At 43.4% G+C, this 16377-nt stretch overlaps 2 long non-coding RNA genes across 3 annotated transcripts in view; one reads left to right on the forward strand and one right to left on the reverse strand.

The window, feature by feature from the left end:
• Positions 1–9536, reverse strand: part of LOC136351871 (uncharacterized) — a 32298-nt gene extending 22762 nt beyond the window's left edge. The window contains exons 1-2 of one of the 2 annotated variants that reach the window (XR_010735128.1): positions 9361–9536; positions 8502–8588 (exon numbers count right to left, since the gene is read on the reverse strand). This is a non-coding gene — a long non-coding RNA (uncharacterized lncRNA). The remainder of the gene's footprint in view (positions 1–8501; positions 8589–9360) is intronic. The other variant, XR_010735129.1, reaches the window with a different exon arrangement.
• A 2079-nt stretch (positions 9537–11615) lies between these two features.
• LOC136351668 (uncharacterized) lies at positions 11616–13897 on the forward strand. Its single transcript, XR_010734853.1, has 3 exons — positions 11616–12195; positions 12512–12592; positions 13720–13897. It is a non-coding gene; the product is annotated as an uncharacterized lncRNA (long non-coding RNA).
• The last annotated feature ends 2480 nt before the right edge of the window (positions 13898–16377 follow it).

Below are 16377 nucleotides of genomic sequence, written 5' to 3' on the forward strand. Positions count from 1 at the left end.
AGAAGATGTGGAAGCGGATGAAGACAAACAAGAGAAGTTTCTCCAGGGGTTAAAAGATGAGCTTGCAGTGCAACTACTCCTAGAGGATTATGAAGATTTTGAGAAACTTGTGGACAAAGCCATGCAACTTGAAAGTGAGCATAATCGGATGACGAACTGCAAGAGAAGGATGGTCAACATCCCAGTATTTCCATGTGGTAACCAAGGACAGCGCACTGAGCCACTTCAGATCACCGGATCTTCTGTTGCGCATCAAGAGTTTCCGCCCCAAGAAGATGGACACAATGCAGACAACAACATTAGCAATACTAATGATGATGATGTTACCACCAACAACCATGCTTCTTGCCCCAATAGTGACCACTCGAATCAAGCGTGCAATGTCAACATCATTCACCAAGATGTCAACGATAGTATCAATGATGGCACCCAAAATGACAACCCTAGCAATTGGGACTCTGAGAAAGACTCCGATGTAAACTATTTTGGATGTATTGATTATCCATATAAATCAATTGATGTATGGCATATGTTAATTACGCACAATTATTAGAGGTTTTAACAAGTTTAAATCATGTATATGCTAGTTATATGCGATACTTACAATTTTTAAAAGTTTTAAATCACGCAGGTGGCAATTTCATATGTTAATTAGAGTTTTTAACATTTAATTTACTATCATTCATATGCTAATTATAATTGACTAGAGAATTTTTAAAAGTTTTAAATCATGCATGTGGCATTTACATATGTTAATTAGAGTTTTTCACAATTTAATTTACTATCATTCATATGCAAATTATATATAACTATTCAAATTTTTAAAAGTTTTAAATCATGCATGTGGCATTTACATATGTTAATTAGAGTTTTTCACAATTTAATTTACTATCATTCATATGCTAATTATATATGACTATTCGAATTTTTAAAATTTTTAAATCATGCATGTAGCATTTACATATGTTAACTAGAGTTTTTAACAATTAATTTGATATAATTCCTATGCTAAGTATATATGATGATTACAATTTTTCTTAATTTTAAATCATGCCGTCTGTATATACATATGTTAATTAGAGTTTTTACCAATTTAATATCATTCATATGCTAAGTATATATGATTATTAGAATTTTTATTAATTTTAAATCATATATTTGCTTATTACATTTTATCCACTTAATTACACACAACAATAATTTTTCGAAGTAATTGTCATTAATCTTTGTACTTTAAATAATTTTAATGCATTATCTTCTATTTTAGAAACACATATGTAATGGAAAATAATATTCAGTGCGCTTATCAGTAGTCCCAGTTCTTAACCCTAACCAGGTTTAAAAAGAATTTGGAAATAGCGGAAAAATATCTTTAGTCCCGGTTGATGAGAACAACCGGGAGTAAAGATATCTTTACTCCCGATTGTTCTCATCAACCGTGACTAAAGATCTAGGGGTATATATATTCCCGATGCGCGCCCTCATCTTCTCCACCAACACTTAGAAGTTTTTGCCCGATCGATCTCTCTTGGCTTCTCCTTCGCCGCCACTGCCTAGGGCATCCCCGTGCTGACACCGCCGCCGTATCTCGCTGTCGTCTCGCGCTCGTCGTCATCGCCGCCATCTCCGCCGCCGCCGCCTCCCTCTCATCAGCTATCTCTCTCCCTCTCGGTTGCCGCCGGCCGCCTCGTTGCAGACGCCGACGCCGACCTCGTCACGACACGACGTCGCGCCACAACGACGCCACGGCGGCACGACACGACGAGACGCCACGACGCCGCCGCGGCACGGCACCGGCGCCGCGCCGCCACGCCACCGCCGCGCAACGCCGGCGTCGTGCCGCGCGCTTCGCCGCCGCCGGGCCGCCCCGCCGCTGCTCCGCTGCCGCCACACCGCCGTCCCGCTGCCGCCCCACCGCCGTGAACGAACATGAACGAGAACGTGAACGAGCGAAAGAAACGTGAACGAGAACGAGAACGAGCGAACGAACGTGAACGAGAACGAGCGAACGAACGTGAACGAGCGAACGAACGTGAACGAGAATTGAACGTGAAAGAACAAACGAACGTGAACTAACGAGCGTGAACGAACGTCAACGAACGTTAACGTGAACGAACGTAAACTAACGAACGTGAACGTGCACGATCGTGAACAATAGTGAACGAACGTGAACGTGAAATGCAATATAGGCAGGTGAATGAACGTGAACGAACAAACGTAGGTGAATGAAACGTGACCTTAACGAGAACGCGAACGTGAACGATATCGTGAACGAAACGTGAACGTCAAATGCAATATATGTTACTTCGCGTTTATCCTAATACATCTTTTTGTATCTTGCAGAAAAGACGTTGTCGGAGTCGTCCCTCAAGCCGAAGTGGTAGCTAGCCCTCGAAGGAATTCGCGCAGACAAGTGACATAATTATATATATGATTGTTATATTTGTAATGCTAATAAGACTATTAGATTTAATATACGACACTTAGACTTAGCATATATCACTATTTGAGTTTTAGTATAAGATTATTAGATTTGTAATTAGACTTAGCATATAAGATTGTGTAGGGTTCTAATATACGACAGTTACACTTAGCATACATGACTATTTTAGTTTTAGTATAAGATTATTTGAGTTTTAATATAAGATTATTATATTTGTAATTAGACTTAGTATATAATTATTGACTAGCTAGGGTCCTATAATATACGTCACCTAGACTTAGCATATATCACTATTTGAGTTTTAGTATAAGATTATTAGATTTGTAATTAGACTTAGCATATAAGATTGTGTAGGGTTCTAATATACGATAGTTACACTTAGCATACATAACTATTTTAGTTTTAGTATAAGATTATTTGAGTTTTAATATAAGATTATTATATTTGTAATTAGACTTAGTATATAATTATTGACTAGCTAGGGTCCTATAATATACGTCACCTAGACTTAGCATATGATTGTTAGCATATAAGATTGTTAAAACATAAATGTCTCATGACTTAGCAGATGTTTCCTGTATGAACAGATGGCTGATCGCGATGAGGAATAGATATTGTACGATACAATCGCGGAGGGAAGCAGCCAGTACTGGAACGAAGAAGAGGGGAACGAGAATCCAAACCAGTATTTAAACGAGGAAGGGAACGTGGAGAGGGATGCGGAGGGGAACCAGGAGGGGCACGTGGAAAGGGATGTGGAGGGGAACCAGGAGGAGAAGGCTAGTGGAAGTCAGCCCTTCGTTGGACAGAAGAGGGCACGCGGGCAACGAGGTGCCGCGAAGAAGCTTGAGGGTCGGCACATCATAACGGAAGTGGATGAAGACGGACGACCTAGTGCCTCGGCAGAAGCCGCCAAGAACTATGTACGTCACAGCGGTTCGGTTGTGCGGGATAACGTGCCTGTCAGTACGGTGTACGGGCGCAGAACAAGGGCACACGGAGATCATGAGAGCTTTATCCCAGATTCGGAGAAAGAGATGCTGTGGACCACAATGCTCGAGACATTCACCCTTCCCGCGGGTACAGAGGACAAAGTGAAAAGGTGGACTCTGAAGAAAATGGCAGAACAGTTTCAGAGCTTCAAGGGAGATCTGTACAAGAAATATATCCTGAAGGGGCAGACACCGAACTTCGACACATTCCCAAAGCTAAGGGATCACTGGGACGAGTTCGTTGCATATAAGACAGGTGAACAAGGGCAGGCGATGATGGAAAGAAACAAAGAAAATGTCGCCAAGAAGAAGTACCATCACCACTTGGGGTCAGGCGGCTATAGCGTCGCGATGCTGAAGTGGGAGGAGATGGAGGCTAGCTTGCTTGAGAGGGGTATCGAACTGGCCACCGCTAATTGGCCGGAACGATCGAAGTTCTAGTACTATGCTCACGGTGGAACGCTCAACCCAGCTGATGGCTCCCTGGTCTTCGGCGATCAGATACACGAGGCTGCGCGTCGACTAACAGACGCAGTGGAAGCCTCTTCTCAGGGCACGTTCCGACCGGACAGAGAGAGGGACGAGCTGTCACTCGCCCTGCAGACTCCAGAGCATACAGGACAAACACGAGGGAAAGGGGTGATTCCTTGGAAGATTGGGTTCAAGGAGGACATCCACACGTACAGGAGTCGGATGAGGAGCAAGAAAGATACCGAGGCGAAGATTGCAGATCTAGAGTTCAGGGTATCGAGCTACGAGCTCAGCATGCAAGAGGAGGTGGCAAGGAAGGTTGATGAACGCATGGCCGCACATCGGTCCCATGATCCCCAGTCGACCATTCCTCCTGCAATGGTGAGCCCGTCAGGAAACCGTAGCAGCTGCGCCTCAACGGGGCAGGTAGGATCACAGAGCATGGATGCCATGCAAACCCAGGACGAATCCACCTGCCCCGTTGATGACATCACTCAGCGGACACCATGTGAGCTGCATATTCCTTTCAAGAACTTATCAATAAAGGTAAGCTCGTAGTTTATATATTTTAGATTTGACCATTCCGCTAGTTGCTGCTTATATATGTTGATTAATAATAAATAACCTCTCACCACATGAAGGTGGCGTCGGGCATGGTCATCCCAACGGACCCTTCAGGTACTTACCACTGCAGGCCGATTCTAGCAAGATACTCCAAGGTCAAAGTTGAGTTGGTCGAAGGCGCGTACGAGGACCTCGAGCTGGATTACCCTGGAGGAGACGGTGAGACGCATCTACGAGACACAAGCCATGCCATTATTCTATGGCGCAGGCGGTACATCATCCTCCCTGGGCGACAAGCGGCGTCTCGTGCACCATCTCCTCCGGCTCCGCCATCTCCTCCTCAGGATCTTGCACCGACTCCTCCTCAGGCTCTTGCACCGACTCCTTCGCAAGCTCCTCTTCCGGCACCTTCAAAGTCAAGAGCCCCCCAAGCTCCACCACCTGCCCACACAAGGGCAACGAAAAAGGCGAAAGTTGAAGCCGCCAAGAACAAGGACCCGGGGTATGATTGTAAGCAAGAGGAGCTTGACGCTTACGTGACATCAGAAGTCAAGAGACAATTCAAGCCTCGAAGTCCAGAAAAGAAGATTCCTATAGACCCGAGTGTCAGGAACTTCTTCAGGGGTATGTCTACACCTGCCAAGGAGACCATAAAGCTATCGAACTATGAGCAAACGCTAAAGAAAGCATCTTCTGGAAAGTCCAAACCAGTCCCTCAGCTTGGAGAGCAACCAAACCAAGAGATTGAGTCGTTGGTGACCGGTGAAGATATTGGAATAGAAGAATTTATTAATGATACCAGTCTAACTACGGATCAATTGCTAGGAGTCGCACCAATCGAAAAGGCGGAAGTGAAATACATGTACGAACTCGGTAAACTGCTTGTCAAGCCTGAGCTGCTGCAATCCCTACCCACACAAATGTACAAGTTCCATCAGCTGTACATGGAGATGAGTGCCACCGGTAGAGAGATGATCGGAGCGAGGATCAGGGACACAAACTTCTTGCAAGGAGATGACATTCTCTGGATCAATTTCAACGGAATCTACGAACCATACCAGCTGGACGCCCTCGACGGCTCTATTATGAGTTGCTGGATTTTGTAAGTATATCGTTCAGTTAGATTTCTTACTACGTCTCCTTTAATTAATTAGGTCCTTGTAAATAAGTAGACTATATATAATATATACTCCCTTTATCGTTGTAGAATGGAGATTCAAAGGGCCCGACGGCAGGGGGGTTTCGATACTGGATTCATCGACCCTCGGAAAGTAAACGTCGCAATGCTCGACTAATATCCGCAAGCCACAGAGGACAATCTCGTCCATCTCCTGAAGGCGCAGCATTACAAGACGTTCATACTGTTGCCGTACAACACAGAGTTAAGTTTAATTTTACTGTCTTCCTATACCAAATTTCATTCCCGTACGAACTTGCTAAGTGTTTCATATGTAATGCATCCCACGCACATTGCAGATTCCACTGGGTGCTTTTACTCTTCGACCTGGCGGCCTGCACCGTCAACGTATATGACTCAATGGATAAAAAAGAGTCTACGTTTGACAAGGTTTTCGAACTTATAGATAGGTACTGTCATAAGTTCCTTTGTTAATTAAGAACATCTTGTTATGTTAATTGCTACTACGAATCAAAGCTTTAAACTCCATGTAGGGCTTGGTATCGGTTCCGTCATTTGGTCCGCGGCAACTGGAGAGAAAGACTTAGGCGGAAGTTCAAATTTCCTGTGAGTACACATGCTCTACATTTATATTTCTCCGATTCAAATACATACAAGTGTATATTAATTAGATCTCTCGTCGTTTGTCATTTATTTGTACTGCGCAAAGCAAAAGCAGGGAACTAACTTGTGCGGCTACTACGTGTGCGAGTATTGCCACTGCCTTGCAGACCAAATCATCACCACAAGAGAGCTCGATGTACGTACAAATAAATTCAAAATTTCATTACGTATCGATTTGTTGTTTAATTACTAATCAATTTCATACATTCATATATTTTATTCGCATGAGGGATAACCAGACCACACACAAGGAATTTATGACTACATATATTTCTATATGCATGTGTACACATTTTCTATAATGTAAATATATTTTGGTCATATATATATATATATATATATATATATATATATATACATATGCATTTGCATAACATATATATGTATAAATACATATATATTAATACATGACTACATATGTTTCTATATGCATGTGTACACATTTTCTATAATGTAAATATATTTTGGTCATATATATATATATATATATATATATATATATATATATATATATATATATATATATATATATATATATATATATATATATATATATATATATACATATGCATTTGCATAACATATATATTTATAAATACATATATATTATGCATGTACATATGTATTGAAACATATATAAATATAATATAATATATATATATATGCATATATTATATATGCATATATATGTATTGAAACATATATATGCATGGTTTATATATATATATAAAATATATATAAACCATGCAGCAACAGGGCCATGAAAAAAAAAAATGGTCAGCTCCACCAACCGGGAGTAAATATGGCTCATCCGGCCACGTGGCTGAGCCATCTTTAGTCCCGTTGGTGTTACCAACCGGGACTAAAGATCGATCTTTAGTCCCGGTTATTTCACCCGGGACTAATGATAGCGATCTTTAGTCCCGGATTGGTAGCGATCTTTAACTAAGACAGGCTTTAGGGGCCGACAGGCCAAAAACACTCCCTACAAACAAAAGACCCATACACAAAATAGGATAAAAACACCACAGGCAACGCCTGAGAGCAGATCGACCTAGAACAAGAACTCATCAGCACCATAGAATTCTTCCCCTGCCTGCACCTCCTCCGGGAAGGATTGATCGTCCGAACTCATCAAGGAGGTTTGATAACAAGCCTATTATAAATAGTTTTTCCCTACTTTGTAAAACATTTCATTTGCAAACAGTTGTAAATCATCATGTTAAAATAGCAGCAATATTAATCACCATTCATCCTCATCTTCGTCATATTCTATATTTTAATTTAAAAATCTACTCATACCATGATAAATAGGAATCACCCAATGACATAGCTTCTGAACCGGAAGCACAGCACATTCAAATGATTTAAGACTCATCTCTGTAGAGACTGCCTAGCTTTACCCACCTGATGTCAACAGCTAGCTAGACTGAGGACAACATAGCCACTCGAGAGTCCCACTTACTACTAGTTACTGCCCAATGGGATATTGATCCGTCCTAGCAGTCGGGCACTTGCTGGGCCTAAGCAAGGCTAGACGGTTGCTGCTTTCACGGGTTCCACCGTTGCGGATCATGTCAACCTGGCCGAAGCCCCTTCCACATGTCCACCCCAAACCTGCTCATAGAGCCACCCTACAGTCTTTCATATAGTGGGACAATGTACTAGGCTAAGTCTAATTACTCAGTCCTGTGGATGGGCGCAAATTACATCATTTTCCATGGCATAAGAGGGTAGTCCTTATATCCGGGGAAAGCCACCAAAACTAGCATAGGTCCGTGCATACTTCAAGTGTAATATACACTTTCCACAAAATATTATAACAATATGCACGGCCTCACATACCACAGCATCCATCTTCACCCGGAATTGTTCTTCCATATCACTCCAGGCGAGTGAGTCATATCAAATAACACATTTTATATCACCCGACACGCTACCACGTGACGACGGGTAAACCATGTATATGAGTATAGATATTTGGTGGTCTTATCCACTAGAATATTATTGTGAAGTATATAAATCTACACCTAGGTTATCAAAGGACGTGATATAGCAATTCATGGATTTGGCCAATAATAACAATGTAATAATGGGTAATAACTAAACTAACAAGTTTATTAAAAAATAATTCATACGCAAAATAATTTTATAAATACTCAATGCAGAAAATAACTAAGTGGTTCTCTACTATATTTCAATATGATCAAAGATTGGAACTGTGGCTTGCCTTGTGGAACGTGGCCTTCTGAAGCTTGAGCGTAGCCTTCTAGGTCCACTTCAGTTCCTGTGAATCCGGTGGAATCTTCAACACGATCTAACATGCGCACACGAAGAAACGACCAAATAAGCCTATAATAAAAATATTATAAATAAACGATAAAATAAATATTGTGAATCGGAGCCCGAACAAAAGAAAATGATAAATCAAGAGTTAACTTGATTTGGATGACAAAAGATTTATTCTAGGGTTATGATTCATGGTATATGTAGTAGCGATTGCAATTTGCAATTAATGCTATAGATGACAAGGGTGAAAACTGAAATTGATTTGGTGTTTTAGAGCTCGAACATGAGAAAAACATCATAATAGAATTGTTTGGACTGGTTTTACTGTGGTTAGGCACTATTTAGGTGGTTTTGATGGTACCAATAGGAAACAGTGCTGCCATTCATCTTCTTCCGGTGGCTTTTCACGTGAGTAACAGAGGTGAGAGAAAAGCTCTAGAGCTCCAGTGAGGGAACGGCGACGGATACGATAGCATGACGTGTTCCACAGGCTGACACCCCCACAGGACGTGGACGCTGGGCTGGAAGACAACGAAGCTAGCCGGAACGCGAGTTCCAGATCTGGAGCTATGGTGACACCGCCACACCGGGCATGGAAGTGGCAGCTCCGGTGGCGAACGGGGCGAGTGAGCGTGTCAAAATGCGTTCCGGGATGAGAAGGTTCCATTTTTGTGGTTAGTTGATATAGATGAGGCGCCGGAAAAACTGACCACGGTGGTAGCCATGGTGGTGGACAGGAGCACGATGGGAGCTCGACACAAGCAAGGAAAGAAGGGGAGAAAGGTTGGGGATGTTCTCACCGATGAGAGGTGTTCCTGCGGTGCCGTGGTGCAGTGGCAGAAGATTGACGCCGGCGAAACGGCTGCACAGCCGGACTTGGATCTGGCAGGAGAAGTTTTGGGATGAAAACGAGATTAGCTCTTGATGTCTACAGAGGAATAGCGAACTTCGGCTCAATCACTTTGAAGGAGATAAGGACTGGACGAGGAGGGAAAACAAAGGAGGGATGGCTACGACTTACGAGCAGCTGCGTGGCTGTTTCGGAGCCGCACGGCACGCGGCCATTGGAGATCGGCGCGTGGTCGACTGACCCCTGGCTGGCTCCCCTGGCCCACTCCTTCCTCCTAGGCCATGGCATGTGGGTCCTTATTTCATTGGCATGGTAGTTTGGCCTAGTTGCAGGTATTTCGTTGGGTTTATGGGCCCAAGAGTCTATGGGCTTCGATACGAATGTAATTCTTTCCCTCCTTTATGTACATTTCATCTCAACTTTTGTAATTTATCACATGCATCCAAATATATACCAACACTCGTGGAATTTGTTAGAAATAAACCCTACCACTATGTTGGATGTTCTATATTTTCATATTTATGCAGGTATTGACGACGTAAATTTGGTATTTAATAGTCGTCAACAAATGTCACGCCCAGAAATTTAACCCAAATTTTCAAACTATTTTGTGTATTAAATCCCTATCTAGGACCAGTTAGGGTACACAAAACGACAAGTAATATATAGTTCCAAACGTAAATAAAGCGTAAAATACTTACAGAAGAGCACTTAGTCCTCACACCGAAACAAAAGCAGTAGCAGCGGAAAAAGGCGATCCTAGCTGGGCTTTAGCTCCACTCCACAGGCAAAACTCAACTGGGGTATGAGCCTTGATCCTCTAACTTCATCTTCAGCTCAGAAGCACTACACTTCTGAAAAGGGGGAACAATAGCAAGGCTGAGTACAACCACCGTACTCAGCAAGCCACACTAACGATGCAAACGTGCAAGGGGATACAAGGACGGTTTGTGGCAATTTGCATAAAGGCGGTTGTAAAACATTTTATTGAGCAAAACGGTAAAACTGTTGAGTAATTAAAGTAACATTAAATCTCCACTGATCAACGCTACACCACGTTGAACAGGTCCAACCAACCCACCTGAACTACAGTGCATTGAGTCAATTTATTAAGGTGGGACTAATCACGGTGAATCTGGTCGATCGCCCATAACCGCGGGGACGGCTATTCGAATAGTTTTACTCTGGCCAGAGGTGCACAATTGTTCCCACAAGACACAATCCATCGTCATGTCACCGCGCCAGGCCTGACACATCACCATGTCGAGTGATTGTGACAAGACCCTTCATATAACCCTCCCCTAACCATCCACACCACTCTAAGGTTTCACCCCCACCCCCTACCCCGGAGGTGGGCAGTCCCCTTGTGCGCTGCGGTGAATCCGGCAGCTAGACAACCGGACACCCCGGCCGACCTAACTCCATCACGCCCACCCTTGCCACCGATGCCTAGGAAAGGGTTGAGCTATACTTCAGATCAAGCAGTTACCCACTCCCGCTTGTGGCAAGCACTGTATGTCTTCTAGGGTTTCCCGTGAACTGGTCCTTAATTGCCATGGGTGCGACTCACAAAACCATGCACCCATAGCCCACCATTCAGTCATATTTTAGTTGGATAATTACGACCATGAAACATGGCCAGATGTCTCGAGTGTCACATCCTGATTTTCGTTTCAGGATTTATAAATTATTTAATAAATTAATAATAGAATTTATATTAAATGTTCATTAATTTACAAGTGAAGTTAAATGTGGGAAATAAAATTTCCTAAATATAAAGCATGGATGGATTTAATTTTTATTAAATTCTCCATGGTTAATTATACTCTCTGGAATTTTCTCGGATTTTTCGGAGCTCAATTCCTAATTTTAATCATACAAAGAGCATTTCAGTAATTACCCACATATTAAATTAATCATTAAATGGTCTAATTGTAATTTTTTTAAGTACTTTGAGTGTCCAAGTATTTTCAGGATTTTTCTTGAAATTATTTGAGCATTGGAAGTATTTTTAATAATTCAAAGATCATTTAAGTGATTATTTTAATTGGGAAAGTAATAAAATCCTCCTCCTCAGCTTGGGCCATTTTCGGCCCATTCCTTCCTTTCCTTCCTCTCTCTTCCGCCGGCCCAACCTGAGCCGCCTCCTCTCCTCTCAGCTCAGCCGGAAAAGTCTACTTTCCCTCCCTGCGCTACTGTTCATCTTCCAACTCAGGCAGAGCCCGAGCCAGCCGTGCCGTGCACAGTGCCGCCGCCTCTTCCTTCCAAATCTTGCCTCCCCGTTGCTCTTTTTTTCCAATTTTGTTGAGGGGAAATATTCCTCTTATCCTCCTCTATCTTTACCCCCAAAAATCGGAGCAAATCGTTGAGTATCTTATCCGAATCAAACTCGTTTTCGAGTTTATCTCCAAAACCGAGTTTTTGATTTCCCGGATCGATTTCTTGCGGGAGGAGTCCGATCTCTTCAATCCAAGGCTATAAATAGGACCCCCTAGTCCTCCTCTTTCGTTTGCCCCCTCTCCCGTCCTCTTCCGTGCTCCGTAGCTCCGTCGCCACCGCCGCCAAGCAAACCGCCGCCGCCGGCCATCTCCGGTGCCGCCGCGCCGCCGTCTCCATCGTCGTCGCCGGTCGCCGTCACCACCGTTGGGTGCGCCGTGGTGAGGGGAAGCTCGGCCACCCTTCCTTTTCCGTCGCCGGTCATCGGAGCTCCGCCGCCCCGTGCAACCCGAGCCGCCGCCGTCGCCTCCTCGTCGCCGGCCGTCGTCGGTCGTCGTTTGGCACGAGGGTGAGTATCGTTGGGTTCGTCTCGTCGTCCTCTACGTGTTCATGTCCTCCAAATCCGCAGCCGGTCGCTCTATCTCCGGCGAGGTCGCCATCTTGGTCCGGCCATTGATGATGTCATCATGACGTCATCATCTTCTCCTTTTCCAGTTTTTTCTAATAGATTAAATCTTCGGAAATTCATAACTAAATCATCGTAACTCGGTTTTGAGTGGATCAAGTTGCTAAATTCATCTAAAATCATGATCTACATGTTTGTTTACTTTATATGTACTGTTTATTTGGTTTTTATTAGTCTTTTTCTTCGTTTTGCGTGTTAGCTTGTCGTTTCCGTCGTTGCGAAGGTTCGTGAGTGCGTCGGAAGTGATCAAGAAGATTACTTGAAGACCGATTATTGCAAGGCAAGTCACACAGATCCTAAACACAATCCTTTGAGCATGTTGATCCTATATTTAAATTCTCTATTTATTTCAACTGTGCATTTATTTTCGAATGTCACCGGGTGGTGTGAACTTATTCCTTTGTTATGGCCAATTTGCATTGATTACTTTATTCCTTGATACCTTGGGTTATTATAACTTGACTAGTTGGGCTTTATATATTGGTTCAGCTAGATATTAGTTATGATTACTTAGCCATGCTTAGAAACATTAGCACACTATTGGGATAACTTATGACTCACTATTATTTAAGGATGGCTTAATGATAGTTCACGATGGTTAATCGTGATTGGTTAATTAATTACTTGCCAACTAAAACTTGATAATGGTGGGTTGTGAGCACATGGTTTTGAGAGTCGTGCTCATGACAATTAAGGACCGGTTCGCGAGCTACTGTTGTGAGACATTTACCGTGCCAACCACAAGCCAGCGTGGGCAACGACTTTATTTTTTGTATAGCGTGATTCATTATAGTGCGCCAGACTGAGAAGTGGCGAGAAGTCCACGGGGGTCGCTGGGGAGTCCATGCCTCTGGTTTTTCAGGGGGTGATTATGATCCAGGAAAGGTGCGCTGTAATGGATTATGTTGTGCAAGGGGTATTGTCACAACTCCTTTCCGAGGTACCGTGGTGGTATTGAGGCACATGGTGACATGATGTGGGGTTGTGTCTTGTGGGTACAGTGGTACACCTCTAGCCAGAGTAAAACTATTCGAATAGCCGTGCCCGCGGTTATGGGCGGGTTGAGCAATGTTTTTCGTGATTAGTCTCACACCTCTCACAATAATTATGGATGTTAATACCTGATAATAATTTGCTTAGCTCCTGGTTTGGAGTTAGATCTGTACAGCCGGGTATGGTTGTTCAGGATGGTTGGGCCTGTACAGCATGGGTGTGCTGTTCAGTGTTGATTAAAATTTTTAATTAATTACTCTACTGTTTTACTACTCTTAACTCTTTGCTAAATGCTGCTTTCGCAAATGAGCCTATATTATGCCATCCTTTGGTATCCTTGTGCACTTGCATATTTGCTGTGTGGCTTGTTGAGTATGTCATATGCTCATTCTTGCAATAATCAATCAACCTCAGTTGAAGAAAAAGGATCTAGAAGGAGAAGACGTTTGGCTTATACCCCAGTTGAGCTGCCTGTGGGAGTGGAGCTGAAGCCATCGCTAGACCGTTAATTCCGCTGCTGTTTTCTTTTCTTTTGTAAGTGTGTAACGTTATTATTATGATGGATTTGTATATTAAATTGTCAGTTTGTGTACCTCGGCTGATTCCTGGACGAGGATTTTATGCACAAATAAGTTCAGAAATTACTAGTGAATTTCCGGGCGTGACATCGAGCACACAGCTCGTCAGAATACTAGATGTCTAATAATGTAATTATCCCATTTTGTGAGCTAGTGGTAATTAAGCATGGCTAAGCATATATAATTCTAGCTAGGACAACATAAGTATCACGAGCTAGATAAATTATCACCCGAGGTTGACAAAGGTCGGGTAACAAGTAAACATGGCACAAGCGAGCATAGGTAATACCCGGATCCCATGTAATTAGCAAAACATGTATATTTATTTGCAAACGACAAAACATTTATAAAGTAGCATCAATATGCTCAAGGGTAATGTGTGACTTGCCTTGCTTCTTCACTTTGATCTTCCGAACTCTTTTCCTCGCGACCGCGGACTTCCGAAACTGCGGAAACTACACGTTGGCATGCAAAACGAGGAAAAACCCTAATAAAAACCAAGGAAACAGTACATAAAAAGTAAACAAACATGTAGAGCTCAATTTTAGATGAATTTTGCAACTTGAATGGCCCAATTTAGAGTTCGTATGAATTAGATATGAATTTTAGAAGTTTTGAGCCATTTTAATAAATTTCTATAATTATTACCAATTTATGACGCAATTAATAATTATTTTCTCAAAGGAAAATAGGTGCTCGCTGACGTCAGCAAGAGGAGGAGCGCGGACCACGTCCACAAAGCGGGGGGCCCACTCGTCAGCGGGTCAAAGGAGTTGCTCCACCATGGACCGAGTCCATGGTGGCGGTGCACGGCCAAAGGGGACGGCGGTGGCTCACGGCCGGACAGCTAAGAGGCGGCGGCGCACAGCCACCAGCAATCGACGGCGAGCGGTGGCGCGGGAAGCGATGGAAGGGATGGGAGGAGGAGAGGGGGATGCTTACCGAGCGACACGGCAACGGAGGGAGATGGCCGACGGAGGGAGGTGGCGGTGAGCTCCTCAGGGTGAGGACGATGGCGGCGGTCTGACGGTGTACTGCGGGCGTGAGGTGACGGACAGCGACCGGGACGACGTCAACAGGGAGAAGAAGGCTGGAGCGGTGATTGGAGCCAGTGGAGCGGTGGTGGAGCTAATGGTGGTCGTGGCATGACTTGGGGTGGTCGGAAGTGGCGACGAGCGGCAGCTGGAGGTGGCAAATGTGTCACGCCCGGAAATTCACTAGTAATTTCCGAACTTATCTGTGCATAAAATCCTCGTCCAGGAATCAGCCGAGGTACACAAACTGACAATTTAATATACAGATTCATCAAATTAACTAAAACAATAAATACTTACTTAAGAGGCACTTAGTCCTCACCATGAAGAAAACTGCAGCGGAAAATAAAATCTAGCGAAGCTCCGGCTCCACTCCCACAGGCAGCTCAACTGGGGTATAAGCCAAACGTCTTCTCCTTCTGGATCCTTTTTCTTCAACTGAGGTTGATTGATTATTGCAAAGTGAGCATATGACATACTCAGCAAGCCACACAGCAAATATGCAAGTGCACAAGGATACCAAAGGATGGCATAATATAGGCTCATTTGCAAAAGCAGCTTTTAGCAAAACATTTAAGAGAAGTAAAACAGTGGAGTAATTAATTAGGAATTTTAATCAACACTGAACAGCACACCCATGCTGCACAGGCCCAACCATCCTGAACAACCATACCCGGCTGTACAGATCTAACTCCAAACCAGGAGCTAAGCAAATTATTACCAGGTATAACATCCATAATTATTGTGAGAGGTGTGAGACTAATCACGAAAAACATTGCTCAACCCGCCCATAACTGCGGGCACGGCTATTCGAATAGTTTTACTCTGGCCAGAGGTGTACCACTGTACCCACAAGACACAGCCTCAACATCATGTCTACCATGCGTCGCGATACTGGAAGGTACCCGAATAGAGGCTGTGACAATACCCTCTGCACAACACAACTCACCACAGTGCACCATTCCTGGATCATAATCACCCCCTTATAAAACAAGGCATGGACTCCCCAGCGACCCCCGTGGGCTTATCTCCGCCACTTCTCAGTCTGGTGCTCCGCAATGAACCATGCTATACAAAAGGTAAAGCCGTTGCCCACGCTAGCTTGTGGTTGGCACGGTTAATGTTTCACAATAGTAGCTCGCGAACCGGTCCTTAATTGTCATGAGCACGACTCTCAAAACCATGTGCTCACAACCCACCATTATCAAGTTTTAGTTGGCAAGTAATTAATTAACCAATCACGATTAACCATCGTGAACTATCATTAAGCCATCATTAAATAATAGTGAGTCATAAGTTATCCCAATAGTGTGCTAATGTTTCTAAGCATGGCTAAGCAATCATAACTAATATCTAGCTGAACCAATATATATAAAGCCCAACTAGTCAAGTTATAATAACCCAAGGTATCAAGGAATAAAGTAGTCAATGCAAACAGGCCATAACAAAGGAATAGATTC

The sequence above is a fragment of the Oryza sativa genome, chromosome 9 (genome assembly GCF_034140825.1).
Source record: "Oryza sativa Japonica Group chromosome 9, ASM3414082v1".
NCBI classification, from domain to species: domain Eukaryota; kingdom Viridiplantae; phylum Streptophyta; class Magnoliopsida; order Poales; family Poaceae; genus Oryza; species Oryza sativa.